The 23093-nt window shown below is 38.2% G+C and overlaps 1 protein-coding gene across 1 annotated transcript in view; it reads left to right on the forward strand.

Annotated features, from left to right (window-relative positions):
* The first annotated feature begins 4721 nt into the window (after nt 1-4721).
* The window catches only part of LOC125225132 (PRL-1 phosphatase), a 62864-nt gene continuing 44492 nt past the window's right edge, over nt 4722-23093 (forward strand). Inside the window, exon 1 of the mRNA XM_048128700.1 lies at nt 4722-4850. The gene's annotated coding sequence lies outside the window, so the exon portion shown is untranslated. The remainder of the gene's footprint in view (nt 4851-23093) is intronic.

Genomic DNA, 23093 nt, shown 5'->3' on the forward strand with positions numbered 1-23093 from the left:
TGGCACCAAGTCGGGGTCTGATGATGGGATCTTGGAGAAATCGAGGGAACTCTTCAAATGTTATAGGCACATGTAATGTTTTTAGTGTATTTTTCAAAGGTACACCAGTATTTACGCCTGATGGTAATAATTTTATGTGGCTAAGCTGATGATGGAAGGTCAACTCCTCAATGGTTAGGAGTTAAAGGATAATTCTTTCACTACTGTACATATATTCGGACTGATACATATATTATCACTAGGAACCACTAAAAATCAACAAATAAATTAACTTTTTAACAAAAAAAAATAAAACCGCCTTAAAAAAAAGCGTGTTACAAAACACGGAGAAACTAAAAAGTAAAAAATAATAAACCTTCGAATTCAGATTTCTTATCGGATTGCAATAATCTAAATCTCTGTTCATATTCCTTGATGAATACTTTTGCATGTTAAATTGTATGTTGTTATTTAACAAATTATAAGATGTAATGTTTTGGAGTTCGGGGCCAGTTTCTTGCCGGTCCCATAGTGGATACCCCCTCCCAACTGAGGGGGACTGAAATGGCTGAGGCGTAGGGTTAGAGCCGGCGTAGCTTTATTTGACGTTCATATGCGCATTGTAATATGCCTACTTGAAAATAAATATTTCATTTCATTAAACATCCAAATTATAAACAAATCATTTAGTTTTGGAGTCGGGGCCAGCCTGCGTATGGTTGGGTGGGGCAAACAGGAAATAGCAAGGCGACGAACAGGTCTGGTACCGACTACAAAAATAATTGACTTGTTTATAATTTGGATGTTTAGATTATTGCAATCCGATAAGAAATCTGAATTCGAAGGTTTATTATTTTTGACTTTTTAGTTTCTCCGTGTTTTGTAACACGCTTTTTTTGAAGGCGGTTTTATTTCAGTCTATTGACACGCGAGGAAAGTTACAAAATTCACGTAAAATTGTCGAAGATCGCTCGACGTGTTACGGAGCGAAACATGTCGAGCTATCTTCGACAATTTTACTTGAGTTACCCGATTTTACAGTCTGTCTCATATGTCAGTGTCTCACTATTAAGTATTAAAAGTACAAAATTGAAAAAAGTAGAATCTGGACATCTTGAGACCGTTATAAAATCGAGCCGAACCGGACGATTCTAGTAGGTGTAGTGATCCCAGCTCTTCCTGGACCCCTGTGGTAACCGAAACGATAAACTACTTACTCTGCTACTTACTTCCGTTGGCTTTGGCATCCTCCACAATCTTCCTTAGGTTATCATGATGCTTCGCGACCTTCTTCCGATTAAGTAGTATAATTTGCCATCTTCCTCGGTTCTTCTGCTACAGTTTCTACAGGAACTATAATGTATCCAAATCTCCGGTCTTGTACATAAAGTACAGTAAGTACTAACGTATCTATTCTACAAGAGCTTAATGTCAAGACTCGCCTCTCTACTATCTGCCGGGAGAGAATTATAGGCTTCTTTGGCCATTTGGCCAGACGAGATCCTGACAGCCTTGAGAAGGCGTTGATCGTCGGACCAGTGGAGGGCCATCGTAAAAGAGCCAGATTACCCACGCGCTGGTTCAACACAATAAAGAAGGTCACGCGCGTTGGGCTCCAGGGATCCTTTAGGAAGGCAAAAGATCGGCCTAAGTGGAGAGCACTGCAACGTACAGCGACTGATGGTGGTCACGACCCTCAGTCATGAGGTTTCGACGAAGAAGAAGAAGAAGAACACAAAGTACAAACTATTCAAAAAATAAATGTTCAGTTCAGGTTCAGACGAATGTTACAGCAAAGCCGCTCAACATTTGAAGACCTCACTTGTTTCTTTATTATTAAAATACAAACTGAAAGGTTAAAATTGTTATGTAAAAAAATATTTGAACCATATTATTTTAATATTTTCCAGAATTAATTATAGAAATACCTAATAATTACCAAAATATTCACGTAAATCGGTCGAAAGGATAACCGCATAGTTTGCTGAAATTTGCCGCCATGTCATGAGGCATTTTTAGAGTTGCCACATGAAACAAATATTTTTATTGTAGTAGAAAATTATGCATAATGATGTTTTAGGAAATGGTAGAAAACGAACGATGTTATAAATCAATGTGTTTCCATTCCAAATAGGTTTAGGCGGGCAATATAAACGATAACGAATCTAATCATGGGGAATTAAGAAATAAATTTGAATTTGTCTATATATTTATTTTATATTTGACTGCTACCTAATTAATGAGTGGCCAATATAGCGCAATTTATTTTTAAAAATGTAAGTGTAAACGTATAGAAAATTTATAGAAACGTCTAACTTAAGCTGCTCTTTGATTTTATTTTTTGGTAATTGATGGTAAAGAGTACCCATTAGCCATTACCCTCCCATTCGTTACCCTCCCATTATTGTTACCCCATCCATCATAGAGCATGACAGAGGTATGCATGTACCTCATTCTAATATAATCTCTGATTCTAATAACAGTGTGTTATGATTGTAATAAGTTAGTAACAGATTCAAAGGAGGTAGAGAATAGCGAATGATATTCCGCTTTGTGTGGTAGGTACAGCACAGCGGATATCATCTCGCTCGAATCTAGAGCAGAGCCCAACTGGGGAAGTATACCTCCGCCTTACAGAAGACCGCAGCCAAATAGGCAAATAGCACTAAACCCTACTCATAGTGTTGTGTTCCTGCCGGTGAGTAAGGCTGCCAGAGCCCAATGAGGGTGCGGTGTGCTGGTGACGGAAGGACCTACGGAACTAATTTGTTCTGGCTATTGTCTTTTGAGTCGTCGGCAACCCAAACCCTCCTTGGAACTTGTACCACAGTATAAAGCAGTAATAACTCTTCTAACAAACTTCACTCCGCGCGGTGTGTCGAAAACTACTCTTTTAAATTACTGTGTAAAAACTATCCATCCAGTCTCTATTTGTGAGTTCCTATAATTGGCTCTGTATTGCTATTCTAAATTTATATTGTATCATTCATAGCTGTTGGAATTCCTTGTATAAATAAATAAATAAATAAATAAATATGCACCGAATACATGCGAAAATGGTAAGTATTGGGCTGGACAGTCGGGGCCGCGTTCGCGCGCTGTGTTGACGTGTTGAGTTCGGGAGAAAATGACGTCTGCACCGAAGACATATTTTCGTTACTGGGTGCGTAGCCGAATGGCACAAACGCTCACGAAACGCTCACAAAACGAAACGCTAGTAGATATCTATCTCTATCGCTCTTGCGTATTGGCGCGACAGAGCCAGACTAACTTTCGCGGCGTTTCGTTTTCGTTTGGCGTCGGAGAAATGCCATTCGGCTACGGGGCCTGTAGTGTTTATGGGTGTATGGAGAACAGTTCTCAAAATGCGGAAATGTCAGAATGTTCTTTAGCTGTGCTACTTAACTTGACTTAACACAGTAAAAGGGAGTGTACAAGTTTCTAATGGGTTGGCAACGCGCATGTGACACTCCTTGAGTTGCAGGCGTCCATAGGTTACGTTGACCGCATTCCATCAGGCGGACCTTCTTTGCAGACGGATTCTTGTTTGCCACCGACGTAGTATAAAAAATATATTTGATTTAAATTTTTCATTGTTTCGATCCAGCAGAACATTCACGTAAGCAAAGCACCTTTCAGGAACGCTTCGCTCTACACGAAACCTTCGCTACAATCCGAAGAACAGCACAATCCTGATTTGAATGGAACGATTACAGTGTTGCTACTTTTAGCACAGTTTATGACCAGTAAACTCTTAGAAACGTAATCGCGCGGTATGAACTTATGTAAGCAGATGACTGATGAGAATTATTCATTAATTCATTCTCTTACATGTGTTGCGTACGTAGGTACACGGCGTTAGGCATGTATAGGACATGTACTAATAGTACAAAAGACACGATTCCCTGCACTGTACTAGACTAGACCGAACTACTCCCAAATGATTCTGCTCTCTAGTACAGTAGTAGTAGTAGTAGTAACTCTTTATTGTACAAAAACACATTAAAAATAACATACATTGCGATGCGAAGTACAAAGGCGAACTTATCCCATAGAGGGATTTCTTCCAGTACATTTAGTACACTCACACACGCGCAACAGAATGGGAGCGAAGCGAAAGGAGCGAAGAGCCGAGGAGTGACAATGACAGCAAAGCGATCCGTGTGATCCTACCGAAACCGACCGAGAGCGCGCGAAAACGGCCGATCAGCTTTCGTAGTGATTCAATGCTCTTTGGAGTGAACGTTACTGTACGCCATATGCACAAATTATCTCTCGGTCTCTCGGTGTACTACTGTCCTAAAAGAACGAACTAGTACACTTAATTCGGAGATCGTACTAGTTGGGAGCGATTTTTTCAGTGAACGAGCAGGCACAACTCTACACGGCGTGCAACATACAAAAGAAGGAAGGGGTTTGAATGATTCACGATTATGGTTTTCCGTGATCATGATGCATGCAACTACGTCGAAATATCGGGAGCTTGACAAAAATCAAAAAGGTAATCACGGTCTATATCCCGGTCAATATAAGTCTAATGATTCACGATTAGTTTTACTAGACGTATGTACAGGCAGTGATTACCGTATTTGTAAGCCGATAATTGCACTCTATCTAAATCCCGGTCCCGAGAAAATCACACTTAATAAAAAAAATCTGTTGCAGGGCAATGCGATGGTAGAATATTTCAGTTTCTCTTATAGCAACACGAAATAGTAGTTTTCTTAACTATTTTTACGTCCTGGCAACACTCGAAATTAGTGCAGCTATTTTTTTGTGCAAGGCACACGTATTTGGCGTGTGTGGTGTTTTCTCTTGGCTGTTCACGGCTAAATCCGTCTAATTTTTATTCAATGTGTATGGCTGTGGTGGTAAGTGAACTTGCAATTATATTTGTGTTTTAATTGTAAATTTTGTGTAAATTCCACTGTTAGTTGCGAAGGTCGTGCCCTCCCAGCGATAGACGTCACCAGCCAAGCGTCATGAAACGGATCTAAAATTAAAATTATTCACATTTTCCTCTGAATTTACCAGATATATTCACACTGGACACGGTTACTACTCTGCTCTTTGTCGTTTGATTTATATAGGGCGTGTAGTCTAAACTGTCTAAACCTTTCAGCTTAGTTACAGGTGTCCCTTCCCTTACACACTTGTTAGGTGTTGTTGGTCGTGTTTAGTTGATTCTAATCTCTAATCGTCTGGTGCTGTTCCTCCTTGTGATTGTTATTGTAACATTTGCGACCATTTTTGTTGCTATTGAATAGTGCGTAGCTCGATGCGGCTCAGAATGACTCACGCCCTCGATCAGTTAGAACTCAACATACTTCTGGTTAATTTACGCTTATAATGTATAATGTGTGTATCTTTGATAGCTGTTTTGCTCGATATAGCATTGAATTGACTGTTATGTTTGCATTGGGTAGACTTTTATTTTGCTAAATGATAGCTACCAGTTATTACAATTGAATCTAGGAAGGAATTTCTTGTTTTTATTGTATTATATGTGTTATAAATTTGTTGTAGGTATATAGTATTTGCTAGGCAAAGGAAGTATAATGGTTTTAGTACTAGAAGTCAAACCATATCTTATTACGATGAAGTATTTTGCAAAATTAGTTTGACATTTCACGGCTACCTACATTGTGCCTCATAAATTCATAAACAACCATTGTGTTCTTTGATAATGGCCATTGTCCTTACATTGTTTTACTTTTATGTCAAACAATGTTCATCCAGGACAATTGCTTTAATGCCCCTTACTAATCTTTTATTTTCTCTTTTTTATTTGCCTATTTTAGTGACTCACTGCTAGGCAAAGGCTTCTGTTCACTTTTTCCACTGGGACCCTGTCGTCATATTTTATCTAAAAATGAAAATGTTCTACATACTTGTCGTTTTCGCACCACTCTGACAGTGACACTATTGTAATAGGATGACAAGTAAACAGTATTTTATTTCTAATATTTTCAGCAAGACAATATTTTTAAGTTTTGAACCATTAAACAATCAGATCAATAGCTGTTAGGTTTAGAATAAATTTTCCACTTTTAAATTTATCCTAAGTCTAGCGGCATCTCCTGCAGATGTTTCCAATTGTCAAAAAGTTAAATTGAATAGTACCTGTTATACACGGTGTTTCCGGTATCACTCAAAACCTCAGACACCCCAACTGATTTTTATTTTTTTAAACTCATCTAGAGTATTCATCTTTTAATCTGATCGTTACTTTTTTTTAAATCGAATTTTTAATTTTCTGTACAGCTCTACTTGACTTTTAGCTCTACACTCAATAAAATAATTGCTAACTACCATCATAAACCATAAGTCTATTTATTTGTGTACGTTACTGCAACGACATAAGGTTTACCAATACACAGCTAAGATGTCACTGTAAAACACTTTAAAGCTTTGTCACAGTAAACTTCAAATTGGACAGGTAATCGCAGTAAGCAAATAAACTCAATATTCAAAATGACAAGGTTGTAATTAGGTACGAGTTCAATTTGTTATGACTTATGATAAACATTAAGATTAAACTGACAAACAACCTCAAACTAGTAGCGGAAAAAATAATCGTCCAAGTAACCGGCCAGTATTAATACCCCTAAATACTGAAAAAAGGTAAACAACCTCTAGCAATGCGATATACACAATGTTGTATTACGAGTACAATAGAATGGGCACGTAAAAAATAACTAATAATACTAATTTAAATAAAAATATTACCCCCATCAAGATATAGCTCAATCGATTCTACTCTCGATTCTGAACAAACTGTTTTCAGGTTTTTAGTGTTAAGTGAAACACGGTGTATAATGATGTTAAGGCAACATACAGCGACTTATGGTGGTCACAACCCTCAGTCATGAGGTTTCGATGAAGAAGAAGAAGATGTTAAATTAAAGGAATTTCTTTTAAACAATTTATCTTAGGAATTATATTTATCTTATCATAAAATACTTTTAATAATTCAGTGTAATCAATACAACCATATCAAAATTCCAATATACAATACAATACATATTTATTTCAAATTCGTTTTTATGTGTTACATAAAGTAGAAGATATTGTAGAAAAGTTGTGTATTGTAGAGCACAAAAGCCAGCTAAGGTAGAAAACAAATTTAGGGAAAAAAATAGACATGGGACAAATCCAAAGGTCATGTATGTAGTTGTAGAATTTAAAGTTATGTAAGTAATGTTATATATGTATTTCTATTTTTCAAACAATTGTAAACATTTTTGGCATATTAGCCTACTTCTGTGACATTGACAAGGAATTGTTTGTCACCAGGAATTCCATTCCATATCAAAAGTATAGCTTTTTTGAACAATTCTGTTATGAAAAAAAATAGTTACCTGCTTGTTACTTAACCCGGAAATGTTACTTATAAAAGCTTTTTTATCGCTTAGTATTACATATTATTTATTCAATAGTGTACACAACAATTCTACAGTATAGCTTTAATTTACTTTCCCAGTATGAGCTTAAATATTTCATTTCATCCCTTCCCAGACAAAAGGTTTTTTTACCTTTTGCATTATATTGAACCTGAGTTACCTGAGCATGAATGGCACGCACGGCCATCGACCCCCCGTCGTGACGTCAGCACGCACTAATTGAATCTTAATGGGAATCAACACGTATCGTCCTTGGAATAGGGCTCAATTTGGGTTATTGTAATGAACAGATATGCGTTGTGTCGAGACTTGCCATCTATCCTTGTTCTGAGTTCGTTGAGCGTAAATCGTAAACAATTATGCATCAGAAAGAAAGTTCTATTTTTGTCACAAAAATAGTGTTGTAAACAGTAAACACAGTATGTCAAAGAAACAAGACGCTTACGCATCGAAAAGCAACGCATTCGTGTTTTCATACTAACGCCACACCTCGGACACTGGCGATCAAATACATATATGAAAGAGGAGCGTTCCTAACACACATTCTAAGCTCGTGTTGGTGAACGCGTACCATGCTTGAATGAGTGAGATATGACAGGTCGACTATTCGCGTTTTTGACAGCCGGTAACTGTGAGGTAGCCGAGAGCGGGTGGGGGGCACTTTCAGCGGGGAGCGGAAGTGGCCATACTGTACGATAGTATTATTATACTGTGCTCTAACGAGCGATTTCTCACTCACAAAATGCGGCTCGTTGCTGATAGATCGATAGACTCGTGATGTTCATGATATATTATTACATTGTTAATATTTCGCCTTCAAAGTTTATAAATTCTAAACACCAGCTGTTACCAACAGCTTCAAACATTAAACAGCTTGTGCTAATCAGGTGCCGTAGCCGAATGGCGTTTCTGCGACGCGAAACGAAAACGAAACGCCGCGAAAGGTAGTCTGGCTCTGTCGCGCCAATACGCAAGAGCGATAGAGATAGATATCTTCGAGCGTTTCGTTTCGTGAGCGTTTGTGCCATTCGGCTATGTACCCAGTTTATGAATTTCTAAACCGTTCCTAGTACCGAGCGTAGGTTTCTCGCAACCGTAACCTAAGCTAGGCCTTTGAGTAATTATGTTAACTAGAGAGGGCACCTCAACTTGATTTTGTGTAACAACACTTAGAGCCGATCGGCACAAACGCGCTGAGTCTGTGCCGAACGGCTGTGGTAGATTGACGTATCACAATGAAAAATATTTCGTCTAAATAATGCCGTCATGTGTAGTGAGGTACTGTACAAACTGCTCAGGAAAATCTAACAAAAGCCAAGGAGTGACTTTTCATACGTAGGTTTACTGCATTTTTGTTTAAACACGCTTACTTTTTAAAAAATGTATCAATATAAACTCATGCCGAAGCGCCATGTTGCGGCGGCCATGTTTCGTTGAAACCAAAGACTAAAAAATAAAACAAAAGCAGACGTGACAATATCGCAAGTTAGTTAAGTTTCCTATCATACATTAAATTATATATATTTATCGACGCAAAAAAGGTTATTTAATTATTATTGTCAGAATTGCACAGTTTTCCAGCATGTCGGTCTATAACAGATTCTCAATACGCGTGTCGAATTTCATGTGAGTATGTAAATGTAAGTGCAGTACCTAACCTGCCTGAATGAATTTGGGTAGGTAGACGGTCAAGCAAATTATGAGAGTATAAAAACGCGCGAAATTCAAATTTTCTATAGGACGATAAACCCGCGCTCATACATACATGGATGTAGATAAAGTTATGTATGCGACTATACATAATTAGGCATTAAAACACTCAATCTTATTAACACAACAAAAACAACACTCATGTTTTAATGCCTACCATTATGCAAATGTCACATAAATAACTAATATCCAGTTGCGGCTACGTGTACACATCCTCAGCTCAGCTCAGTCCGTATGCAGCTTTATATGTGGGCATTTAAAAAAATTGGGATTGTTAAAAAAAAGTTAAATCGCTGTCAGTTTTGCAACGATAATTAAGCATAGAATTTCAATAAAAACATTGTTTTTGTTTTAATTATGTAAATTATACTAAGCTATAATCTAAATTCAGAACGTGAAAAAAGTTTAGTTTTAAATACAGATTTCAAGCTTGATTGTCGTTACAAAACTAACAGCGTTTTATGTTTTTTGTTAACAACTCACGCTAATTGAGAGTCATAAATTAAAAAAATGCCCATGTAAACCCATGTCACTTCTATACTACGACTTCTAATCTATGCACTCTATGCAAGGCTCATCATCGCGACCGAAAGGTCGTAAGCGCCGAGTAAAATCGTAGCGCTTGCGACGTTACGGAAGCAGGCCATTGGTTCACATCCCGCCCCCTCGCCCCGCCTTCAGCTTACAGGCTGTGACACGTTCGTTGATTGCTATAGCTCCTCTATACGAAGTAATAATTACTCAATGAGCTAGGCACGTGCAACGTTAAATATTGCCTTATCGCGGAAATGGCGGCCGGTTTCATGGAATCGTAGTCATTGAGTATTGTGAGAATTTACTCGGGTCATTTCACCGTACGGTTTCATTTGTAGGGCTGACCACGACCAGGATAAGTTAGCAACGATTTTGATAGAAGAGTTTCATCGAGGTTTTGCAACGGCGAGGCTGTCAAAATCGAAATCGCCTATTTAGCTTGTTATGACTAAGCGGATGCCTTATGGATTTTCCTAGATATAACTATTACAAAAATAATATGCTTGACGAATGCAGACTAAAGTGGATGCGGATCCATTTGTTTGATATTCTGATTGAAAGTCATAATTTATTGATTGCCAGATTATCATGTCATAATTCTGAAACGGTTACCTTTTCAGGGTTTTCATTAAGGTCTAGTTTCTGAGGAAAAACAAATTATGACTAATGAAAATGTGGACAAACTATATTATGTATTCTTAGACAGCGTGAAGTATGTGTGTTAACTGTATAACTTATGTTACGTTATGTTTGATGTTTTTATGTTTATATAAGAATGCTTATAATATTTATTTTTATTTATTTATTTTATATGTTTTATCGGAGTTAATGTATGTACAAGTGTAATTGGTAAACCGTTCTTGTAACTAAATAAATAATAATAAATGAATAATAATGACTTAAAACTTTATGGTAACGAATAAAGACCCATAGGGATGGATACAGTACAGTACCTTTACACCTGCAGCTTAAAAAAATACGGACAGCAAAAACTAGCTTCAAAATATATTCGTCGTCCTTATCATAATAAGTGGTAGTAAAGGAGAGAGCTGATGGGTCCCCGACCCGGCACGGGGGCGGTTGACCTGCGCGTGACTATCTTTACTTTATCTCTGTCTCTCGTACCGGTATTTGTGTTAATATCCTTGTTAATAGGGCGTTTTCGACTAGCCTCTTGACGAGTTTGTCCGTATAAAATTATTTAAAAATTATAGGTATTTGTAGAAATCAAAGACATATATAACTCCGTATAGACAGATAAAGTTTAAGAATAAAACGTACCTCAGTACCATACAGAAAAAAGTACGGTGGCCTAGATGGCATTACACCACAGACATTACACCTTTGGAGTACGCTCAGCTAGATGGCGCTAATATTAATATTTGACATTTTAAAACATATCAAGCTAAGAATATGGGCCAAATTTTCATAACTGAGGTTCAAAAGTTTTAAGCCTGTGTCAAGAGATGCACTGTGATTACACATTTTACTTCGACGTAACTCTCTATAATACTCGATCCTCTTTGGTAGAAATACAGGATGTCCTAAGACTATGCGATATGAAGGAAACACACAAATAAAATGATTCCTAATCTAACTTTTTCGTATTGGTTCCCGACAAACGATAAAAATTATTGTCATTTCAGGAAAAAATCCTCTAAAAATCTCAACCGAAATATGTACTTTGTGGCGTTTTTCCAATTCCCTAAACTGTAAAGGAATGTTAGCAGTTATTTTAGGATTCCTGTTATTTAACTGTTCGTTATTTTGACAATAAAATATCTGTCATTCCATCAAATAATTTACATGTTTATAGCCTATCGTCCTTGAAAGTTGAAGGTTTTACGAGACTTTTGCCCCTAGATATTGATCAAACTAGAATTTGTCTAAGTAAATATTTTAGTACGCATAATTCTAAGGCAAATATTTTCTCGCATACATTGAGAAGACTTTGCTTTGTTTGTGTAAGCTTTAGGTTTAGTTAGACTAGTATTATATTGAATTAAATGTTTATATAAAGTAATACAAATAAGTTTACAAGTAATTGACTCAGGAGTAATTTAGTTTTCTCTAGTTAAAGGATCTACCAAGAATATTAAAAATTATAGTACATTCTAAAGTGTCCAAATTATGGATTAATAAACTGGTGATTCATGAGGAAAACGGTCAACAGAGCTGCAGATATGTTGAACCCTCACTGGCACATTCACTGTTCATTCTTACAAACAAAGAAGAGCAACCACGCTCGACTCCTGAGCAAGAAAAAAATGGCTGCTTATAAGTGACACTGGAAATAGCAACCCAGTAGCCGAGGATAAAAACCTAGGGTTGATGATCCAGAAATCTTCTCCGACTGGCCATCGTACGAAGTGTACGGAGTACGGACGCCTGAATACGGTGATGTTTATGTCGCTGTAATATGGTTTATGAAAGTTTTCAACCGTGACAGTGGTACGATACATTGATGACATTTTTTATATGCATATAGGTATAGTTTGTTATGTAGTTTTTACTTATTTTTAGATTTAACTTTAGTTTTAATGGTATGTTTAACCTTTTGTTATGTTTAATTGTCAAATAAAGTTTTATTAGCCTTAGCTATAGTCTGTATCCTGTAAGGTATTTAAATAAATTGATGATATGAATATAATCGTTTTAAAATGTAGCGTATGGTATATTGAGGCCTTTGCCAAGTGAACAATTTTAGTCTCCGTTACTTTATATTAAAAATCAGAATTTTATTTTTACCTCCTTTGTGTCTGATAGTGATAGAGCAAAAAAATGCAAAAGATGGTACAGAATTTAGTTACTTTAGGCAGGATAGCGTTTTTCGTTTCCATGATAAATTGGTTCGCGAAACATTTATTTGCTTTACGATGTCATAAAATTATAACATTTGATGGTACTCCGAACCGTTCTGCATAAAAAAAATACATAAAACCAATGGTCGTTGCTCCAATTTAAAGTACTACTTATTTGGACGGGTGATTGTACTGGATTTCTCGGTGATCGATAAAATTATAATCGTATGAAGTAATTGATGGGATCATGATTTGCTTCAATTTCTATGCATTATTTAGTTTCTTAAATTTCGTACGTGTATACGAAGTACAGTACTGAAAAATGTCAAATTTAAGGGCTTATCGCGAACACCAAAATTCACAAATTGACGGAATCTGTCTCTGGTCTTCTATTAATAAATAGAGTAAAAGAAAAACGCAGTTTGCAAATGTCCAAATGTAATAGAATGAAAAAATATCATGGACTTGTTTTGTTCATAGATTTATTTATACTTTATTCCGAAAATCTACAAATAGTGGACATTTTTGTCAACAACATAATTTGTTTTAAAAACGAACGTTCTTTATAAAAGCGAAGGGTCGTTGCTCCTTCGGGGCTCACACCGGCCATCTCACGCTTTCTATGCCGGTGATTGATCACATGAAGGATCTAACCTCAATGTAAGTGCTATGTGTTTATGTTGTTTACCCAGTCTGTTTGAAATTAGTTCTTGGTTTTGGCACAGCTTTTAGATATTTTTCCCCTGTTGTTTTCTAGTAGGTACGTTATGAATCTGATACAATTATTTGATGCATCATACACATCATCATCCTCCTTGCGTTATCCCGGCATTTGCCACGGCTCATGGGAGCCTGGGGTCCGTTTTGACAACTAATCCCAAGATTTGGCGTAGGCTAGGCACTAGTTTTACGAAAGCGACTGCCATCTGACCTTCCAACCCGAAGGGTAACTTGGAATTAGTCCGGTTTCCTCACGATGTTTTCCTTCACCGAAAAGCGAATATCATACACATACATATGTAAACTCCGCTTATGTTCCCTAAAGGGAAAGGCAGAGCTCATGAAACTGCTCAAGTTTCAGTGCCCCCTAAGCAATTGAGGGGTTAAAAGAAAATGAAATCGTGATATTGTAGTGATAGATTGCTATTACATCACCTTCAGCACAATTGAACCCACTTCTACGACACCCATCAGAGGAAAGGGGGTGGTGAAATTCTTAACCCGCAACCACACGGCAACACACACATACAGGTACATAATTTTATATATTATTTCCATGTTATTTTAAATCTAGGTCTTCAATCGTAGGCCAACGTACTCTGCCTTTATAGCGATGATTGATGGAAGATTTAACCTCGTTTTGAAGTGCTGTGACGCCCATGAGTTTACCGGTTGGGTCTAATCCTTGTTTCAGTTTGTGGTTTTGCTATTTTTATTAAGATAAATGTACCATCGTTCTTTTATTTACTCATTTTTTACAATTTTACACTACATGCATTAACATGCATTTTACGCGCATGTGACACTCCTTGAGTTTGCAGGCGTCCATAGGTTACGGTGACAGTTTTCCATTAGGTGGCCCGTATGTTTGTTTTGCCACAAAAAAAAACATGGAGACTAGGGTGTATGCATGTGCACTATGCTGCAACGCAGTGCTGCTTTATCGCACTAGTGCGAGAAGTGAAAAACGTCGTACAATATATGGGCGTAGAAAAAATTCGTAACTAGTGTTGATGTCATCCTTTCAAACTTCTCCTTTTCCAGATACTACCGTAATACTATTCTTTCTGATTATTCCTTGCTCTTTCACGGTCTGTTATAATAAGTAGACCAGATGTCACAAACTACACTTCGTGTTCCAAATCCACGTATTCAGACTTCAGACTGGACATTAACTTTATTGACCCTCTGAACTTATTGTAACCTGATTATTTCTGCCGCTGGCTCTTCCCAGAAGTTTCACGACCTCTGACAGTTCGTGCTTATATGTAACCTAGATTTCGAGTGCTATCGTCCCGTTTTACCGCTGGCACCTTCTAATAGTTATTATGTATTGTGTATAGCTTTTGCCAACGTATTCGTGCCGTATTAGTAAACACAGGAATTGGTTTTAGAATGTTTAGAATAGACCCTTTTGTTGCTGGCTTTACGGCTCAGTTCGTCTTTTTCTCCCTTTAAGTACCATTTTTTATGGAGGCAGCTTCAAGACAAATCTTCAAGTAGAATGCTACTGCGAACTTTGGAACACAAAGATCAACTTACCATATCTTCCAAATCGTGGTAGCCTCAACCTCGACACTATTATGACTATAACAGACCTTTCGTAAACCTTAAAGCAACTACATAGTTAGTAAAATAAGTAGTTCATCAAAATGGGTCATAGAAAACAAATCCCAGTCCAATAGGTCGCGTACCGTCTATTTGCGGGTTGCCATGCGACGGTTCTATTTTCGCTCACTGCAGGTAAAGGGGGTCATATTCCCGACGCTAAACTATGCATCCATTGTGTCTCAGTAATTTAGTGACCAGAAATTTACATAGATTTACATAGATTTTTCCGTTAATTTTGTGGAAGGATAACATTCGGAAGCTTGCCAGCCACGCCTAGATGAATTACTTACTGTGACGAGTGAGATATTAGAAGGGGCGGTTACGCAGTAGTAACTGTAGTAAGGCACAGGATGCTATGAGGTTTGGAGCTCGGTATGCAATTGAATCAAGACCAGTCTGCTGAGAATCTGGGCCGTGCCTTGGTCGCAACATTGGACAAAGATTGTGAACAAAAAGATGTTTTTTTCCATTATAGAAGAATGAATAGCGTTATAATACCGAAATTAAATCTCATCTTCACTTGTCCCGTCTCCGCCTCAATGAAAAAGGTGCTTCAGGAATATTCCAGATTGAAGGATATAATATGAATATGATCTTTCCATCAGGTGCGACTAAGGTCAATCAATGGTTAGTTAATAAAAATATCGAATTCTCGTGCTAATCCAAAGCAACGCCTTCAGAAACTGTTCTGATTGTTACGAATCTCTATGCCAATATGATAAGAATAGAATAGAATAGAAATATTTTCATTCGTAAGCACTTAACAACGACGATAACAATATAATATACTTACACAAAAATTACCGACACACAAACAAATAATCATACATCCACACAAAAGGCTAAGAGAGAAAAGTGCCACGAAATGGTCTCATCTCAGCTTGTTGCTGTCGACTTCCAGCGCTGGTCTGAATCTTATAAGACGGTTCGGAATCTTTGGATAGCTTGGACTATAGCCTAATATAAATAAAGGCCTACTAACTATAAGCAGACCGTTCGATACTCGATATAAATAGACCACAATGCCCCATTTAGGTTCTAGAACGTTTGAGTCACGCCCACTCGAGCAAGGATTGCACCACGTTGCATTTGTTGCAAATTCAATGTGGTGCAACATAGAAATGTTAATGTGAAGGTAATAGGAATAAGTACTTATATTTTTAGACATTAGTAAGAATTTAGCACTTCAACAATATCCTTGTTAAGGAAATTTTTTTTTTAAATAGCCCGTTTATGTGTCCCACTGCTGGGCAAAGGCCTCTCCCCGTGATTTCCACAGCTCCCGTCGGTGTGCTATTTCTGGCCAATTAGTCATGATCATGAAGGTGTCAAAGTCGTCCCGCCATCTCCGTCTGGGCCTGCCACGTCCGCGCTTAATTTGAGGCATCCACTTGGTGGCTATGCTGGCCCACCTATCCGAGTAGCTTTCAATTATTTAGTAATGGCTGACGTGATACTAAAAAACATTTGAAATCTCCTTGGCCTATGTGAGATTTGACACGTTTCGCAGTACATCTCTCGTGGAAAAAACGACATGATTCAATTCCTTAACTGATCACCTAATCAGTGACGCGAAATCGCAATTGCTGACGCAAATATCAAACCCACTGACGTCGAACTAATTAAAGATGGTATAAAATTGTCTCTGCGCTATTCTTAGCTGCCGTATGACCTAAAAGTCTAGCATTTGGGCGGCAGTGCGCGTGACGTCATGCGCAGTACGTCACAACTGTGACGTCACCAGAGTAGGGTTGTCTGGAGTATTCTAACTTCAAAATGTGTAAAGATCTTTTTCAAAAGATCTGACAAATTTCGAGAAACGCTATCGTGGATTGCTAGAAAAAAATGCTACGGGCCTCTCATTTCAGGTTTTAAATTTGGATCTGAATTACCAAATTAAATTATCTCAGATGCAAGTCTGGACTTCAATGATTTCAAAATAAATAACATCCAAAAATACTAACAAAATTGCCTGAATTTAGACGAAAATACTGAGAGGATCTTCTTTTGTCGGTGTTATAGTGGCAGCCTACTCATCATTCGCCTGTCATTATCAAAGTCATTTGGAGTCGGCGCAGCATGTCTTCCTCTTCCATACCTCTATCGTCCGTCATCTATTACTTGCTTTCGCTTCTTATCATCTCCCACACAGTCCATCCACCTTAAGATAGCCTACTGTCGTCTCAAAACTGTGTTGTGACTCATCTCCGTGAACCTGGTACCTGGGTATCGATTTTTGTGACCTGATTGAATTTGCCTCACGGCAATCAATATTTTTAGAACTAGAGCGTGTGAAACAGCAGCTGTCGCTTAGCTTACATTGTAGGTTTAGTTATTATGCCGAAGAATTGCCTACAAAACAAATGTGTAAGTACTTTAGATTGCGCTTAATGATGCACCCACACTGGCTGTTATAAATGCTGTCCTTATCACACAGACCACACTGTGTTATATTATATAACATTTATGATTTCCTCCCTAATAAGCCATTACACATGCCATTACACAGTCTCACCTGAATTTATACAAACATTGTACTTTCCAGATTTATTTTGGGAACATATGAAGTTGCAATTTCTAACTTCCAAGTCTCGACAAGTCGACACTCTTCTTCGGGACACCACGGAACCATTCGTCTTAAGAAAGCCACTTTATTGATGCCTAAGAAATGTACCTTAAGACACTAATAGAAAACTGTAACGCGAACATTTACCAAAACGTATAAACTCAGTGCAAACAAGCTTAGTTTAACCGGCCGCTACTAGATGGCGCCACCGGTACTGGTTTTCCGAGTGAACTTAGCAAATATTTAAGTGTTCCCGTAGACTTAAAATTCTAAAACCTAGTGCAACATATGTTAACGGGTGCCTAGAATTTTATAGTAACCATGTCAATATGTAACTCTTAGATAAAATTCGTCAAATTGTTAGTTTGGCCGTACGTCAACAGATGGCGCCACGGGTATCAATATTGTGATATTGAACTTCGGTGTTTAAATATTTAAATCATGGGACACGGTTCCCGTAACTTGTATATTTTACTGAAGTAACTAGTAGATGTAAAGATTGTAAATAAGTAGACAAACATGTAAAAAACAAACAACAATGTTAGTACTAAGATCAACTTGTCTGTTACACAGAAAGCTCAATAGATGTCGCTGTGCTGTGGCGCATTTCAAAGTTAGTTGTCGCTATTAAGATTTTTCCTGGGATAACGACCTCATGTACTGAACAATGTTTTATTTGAGAATTAGCTAGGAGTCAATTGCGCACACATAGTGTACCGTTTGGGACCTTTGTAAAGCCATTTGATTACGTCTACCACGCTCCCCTTTGCGCTCGTCGGTTGTCCTCAAGGACGCTGTACGGCCTTTGGAACCTCGTTAGAATAGGTATTTAGCAATTTTAGCATAGTGTTGGCTGAATAAACGCCCGAGATTACTACACGTCGTTTCTATCTTCGCCTACGCGCACGCCCCACCCCTCTTCGGATTTTCATCCCCTACATCTGGCGCCCAACGTGGGGCCGTGCTGTGACGTCACGAGGTTGATGACTATCGAGACACGAAGAGCGAAGATTTTGCGGCAACGTGTAGAAATGGCTGTTAACATGTCAGAAGGACAGTTCCAGCAGCTATTGGAGGCGATCACCAGCGCTGTACGTCCTGCTCCGCCGCCGGTGAAGCATAGCTCCTTCGCGAAGGCAACTTTCTTCTTCGTCGGTAAACGGGATCCAGCCTGCGTGCAAACGTTCCTGACAGCAGCTACGTGTTTCAAACGTCTCAATGACGCAATACGTACTTTGCCTCTACAAGCGACCGCTCGAGAAGCGGTGAAAGTTGAAGTGCTGCCACCAGCCACAACCACTACCTGTACTGCGACAACCGCGACAGCAGCGCCAGCGCCGTCTCCGCCACCGCCCGTCAACACTTGTTATGGGTGCGGTACGCCAGGCGTTGTTAGGAGCAGTTGCCCGAAGTGTGCAGTAGCTAAACACTACGGAACGCACCTACAGTCTTATGGAAGAGGGGGAGACCCAGAGACTACCCCTGTACCAGCAACCGGAAATGAACGCGGACGTGCTCCCACACTGACTACAACTCAACGTCGACTTTCCTGTCACTGCGCCGGGTCGACTGCAGTTCCAGAGGGGGAGACTGTAACGCGAACATTTACCAAAACGTATAAACTCAGTGCAAACAAGCTTAGTTTAACCGGCCGCTACTAGATGGCGCCACCGGTACTGGTTTTCCGAGTGAACTTAGCAAATATTTAAGTGTTCCCGTAGACTTAAAATTCTAAAACCTAGTGCAACATATGTTAACGGGTGCCTAGAATTTTATAGTAACCATGTCAATATGTAACTCTTAGATAAAATTCGTCAAATTGTTAGTTTGGCCGTACGTCAACAGATGGCGCCACGGGTATCAATATTGTGATATTGAACTTCGGTGTTTAAATATTTAAATCATGGGACACGGTTCCCGTAACTTGTATATTTTACTGAAGTAACTAGTAGATGTAAAGATTGTAAATAAGTAGACAAACATGTAAAAAACAAACAACAATGTTAGTACTAAGATCAACTTGTCTGTTACACAGAAAGCTCAATAGATGTCGCTGTGCTGTGGCGCATTTCAAAGTTAGTTGTCGCTATTAAGATTTTTCCTGGGATAACGACCTCATGTACTGAACAATGTTTTATTTGAGAATTAGCTAGGAGTCAATTGCGCACACATAGTGTACCGTTTGGGACCTTTGTAAAGCCATTTGATTACGTCTACCACGCTCCCCTTTGCGCTCGTCGGTTGTCCTCAAGGACGCTGTACGGCCTTTGGAACCTCGTTAGAATAGGTATTTAGCAATTTTAGCATAGTGTTGGCTGAATAAACGCCCGAGATTACTACACGTCGTTTCTATCTTCGCCTACGCGCACGCCCCACCCCTCTTCGGATTTTCATCCCCTACAAAACGAATTAAGTTGACTACACAAGTATCCTTTAACAAGTAAACTAAATTAACTCTGCCTTTCGCTAAGTGTAAGCTAAGGTCATTGCCGTAATTGTGCACAGCTGTACAATCAGCGTGAATAATAGTGGATAGAAGAGATAGTACGATATATCCGATACGCTTAAAGTTTTACGAATATTTATATGCGGCCGTATTCGACCTATATCACAGCTATGAAATAGCGACGTGATACCAATCTTGTCTATAGTCAGACTCAAAAGGGATTCTATGATTGAAGAAACACAATTAGAGAATGTAGATAGTTATCCAGTATTACATGGTGCCAATAAGCTAAGCAGAGATTTAACCTGACGAGGTCCCTACCACTGGATCAGCCATTTGGTGGAGTGGAAATAATTCCTGACCTCGCGGTCTTAGTAGCACTTGGTGGTAGACTGGTAGAGTACTGCAGTTCAAGACACACCCAAGGCATTAAATATTTCCACTTTTAAATTTGTTCCTTAATACTTATGCTAGTTATAAAAGGACTCACGCAACGCAACGCAAGACAGTGAAAAAATCATTTTAAATTTGTTCCTTAAAATGTACCCTGGATATAAATTTAACGATTTGAAACCAACTGTACAAGCTTGTCGCTCGGCTTAATTGCTCGACTTCGCTCGTAATTAGAATTGGATCTCGTCGAGATGGCACTTGGAAATGCATTTAAGCCTCTCCCAATCTCGAGCCGGGAAGACGTAGACGTTTGTATAGACACGTCGGGTACGGTTCGTGTCGAATTGGCCATAGGAAGTAAAAATGCAAACGCGAGCACGAAAAATATTCTATATACTTAAAAATTGGGGGATGTCAAAGATAGGATAAGTTGGGACAGTCAGCGGCGCATAGGGTAGGGTTTGATGAGTCCTAAAAGGTCCCCCTTGAGTCACTTCTGAGTGTGTCTATTGCCCAGGAAAAGGCACCTTTCTCGTTGAAGGTGTACAAAAGCTTTTTATCTGTCATTGCGTTCTAAGGCTAATCCCCTTTTTGGCTTAAGACAGCTTTTTTTCTCGGTCCTGTGGTAATCTCATCTAAAGTATAGTAAGTTTGTTGTTGACCATCTAGCCAATAATCTTAAGGTAGATCTTTTTGCCCACCTTAGATCATTTTAGGGGTAAGTTGGTACTTTAAACAGTTTTTCAATACTGAAGACTGGGATAATCAGTATAGTGAGAGAGGAATAGGCTTCTGTTTGGTTTTGGGATAAATATAAATACTATATTAACTTGCAGGTTACTAAATACTTAAAACGCAAAATCATGACTCTGTTACAAGTTCTTTCAGGTTTCGTGACATGAGCGTTATTTAATTGCAGTCAATTCAACGAAATTCTAAATTTAAACATGCTATTCACACTCTTGCTAAATACATCCAATTGACACCGCATCGTAACAATAACAAGGAGCATCAAAAACATTGTGCCATATGTGTTAATATATTCAATCTAGGTGTTCTATTCAATGTCTTACCTATTTTACAAACACAAAACATCACAAACAAAGAATAAGTGTAAACCTTGATAATTATTTTCATAACAATCGATACATAATATGATTTAGTGTGCACTGTGTTTTGAGCACAGTGCACACTTAGAGATAACAGTCCCTTTGATATCATATGATAACGCTTATCTCAACAATCAAGCTTTATCACCTACGTAGGAATCCTAATACACAAAGGTATGTTAATTACATTTTGATTGATCCAATCTTCACAATTAGAGTAACAACCAATTATTGAGTGTTATTTTCCGGTTATTATATACCTGGTTTTCCGGTGCTTTAATTTATAAATACAATGGTTTTGAGGTTGGTTTTCATGGTCATTATGAATTAAAAACTATGCCTTTTGGTCTTAAAATGATAAATAATTTTTGAATTGCTTTTACAGATCTGTACTGTTAAGACAGATTCAGTTTAATACCGAAGAATACTGATTAAATATGTATTTTATGGATACAGTCACAACTTCTTGTTAAAAAAAAGTATTTCTTAGAGGACGATGATGATCTTATCCTGTTATCCCTTAGGTATTAAGGACATAGGGCTCTCAGAAAAATCTTCCACTTTCACGATTTTAAAGTACAAGAAAAGAAGAAAAGCTAAAACTTCTTCTGACGTGACATTATTAAGATTTCCAACGACACAGTCCTTTGCCCACATCCAATCTACTACAATATGTGACACTTTATCAAACCGATTAAACGCATATCAAATCCGACAGGAATTCCCAATATCCGAGAACTTGAACTCGACTGTAATTTTAGTGGCAGACACTCGGGCGGGCTAGGGCGAGTCGATGACCGAGTATTGATCCCGGCGAAGTGGGTCGCGACCCGTTTCCCGTTGCATTCACCCATGGGGTGCACCCAAATGTAGGGTTACTGGGTAAAAGTTCAAGACAAAAACCCTGAATTAACTGAAACTGAAAAACCTGTATAATTGTAGTACTATTTTGCATGATTATAAACTGTCTGTATTGTCTGTACGGGCTACGGGGTGTGCGGCTCGAAAACGAATCCAGAGTAACTTCCCCATTAATAACTGACTTGCCATCACAGAAAGGTTCTCGTATGTACTTCATGTGCAATGTAAACTGTTTAAATTTCAACAGAAGTTTTAATGAAAAGGTCCTTACATAATATTTGCACCTGCACATACAGCTTTATGAACAGAAAAATCAATATCAAAGGTAGATTCGGATATTCCATGTAGTCAAATTTTCCAACATGTTTCTACTCCTGCACTTCTTACACAAAGTTTATAAGTGTGCATCAGAATGACTGACCAAAGTGGCAGATCGATGTTGGAGTACCATCAGCATTTACTACCTATTTGCTACTATTTACTACCTATATTGACATATTTGCTACCTAAGTTAGAAAAAAGATTTTCCAAAAATAATGTGGGCAGTCATTCTGACGTCAGGATGACTGCCCAAACTGAGTATGTCGGGGTTGGACCCCCTAATTTGCAACAATGTATATACTATGATTTACTACCTATTTGCTACCTACACATATATTTTTTTCAGATTTTTTAGGCAAAAAATAACGATTTTATGAGCAAAGTATTATTTTTAGAGATTTCTTCCATAAAGTGGGCAGTCATTCTGACGTCAGGATGACTGCCCAAACTGAGTATGTCGAGGTTGGACCCCCTAATTTGCAACAATGTATGTACTATGATTTACTACCTATTTGCTACCTGCACATATATTTTTTTCGGATTTTTTAGGCAAAGAATAACGATTTTTTAAGCAAAAGAGTTTTCATATAATAATAATATATGTTTCATAAAGTGGGCAGTCGTTTATACTTCAAGTTG

Source organism: Leguminivora glycinivorella, chromosome 4, assembly GCF_023078275.1.
Source record: "Leguminivora glycinivorella isolate SPB_JAAS2020 chromosome 4, LegGlyc_1.1, whole genome shotgun sequence".
NCBI classification, from domain to species: Eukaryota; Metazoa; Arthropoda; class Insecta; order Lepidoptera; family Tortricidae; genus Leguminivora; species Leguminivora glycinivorella.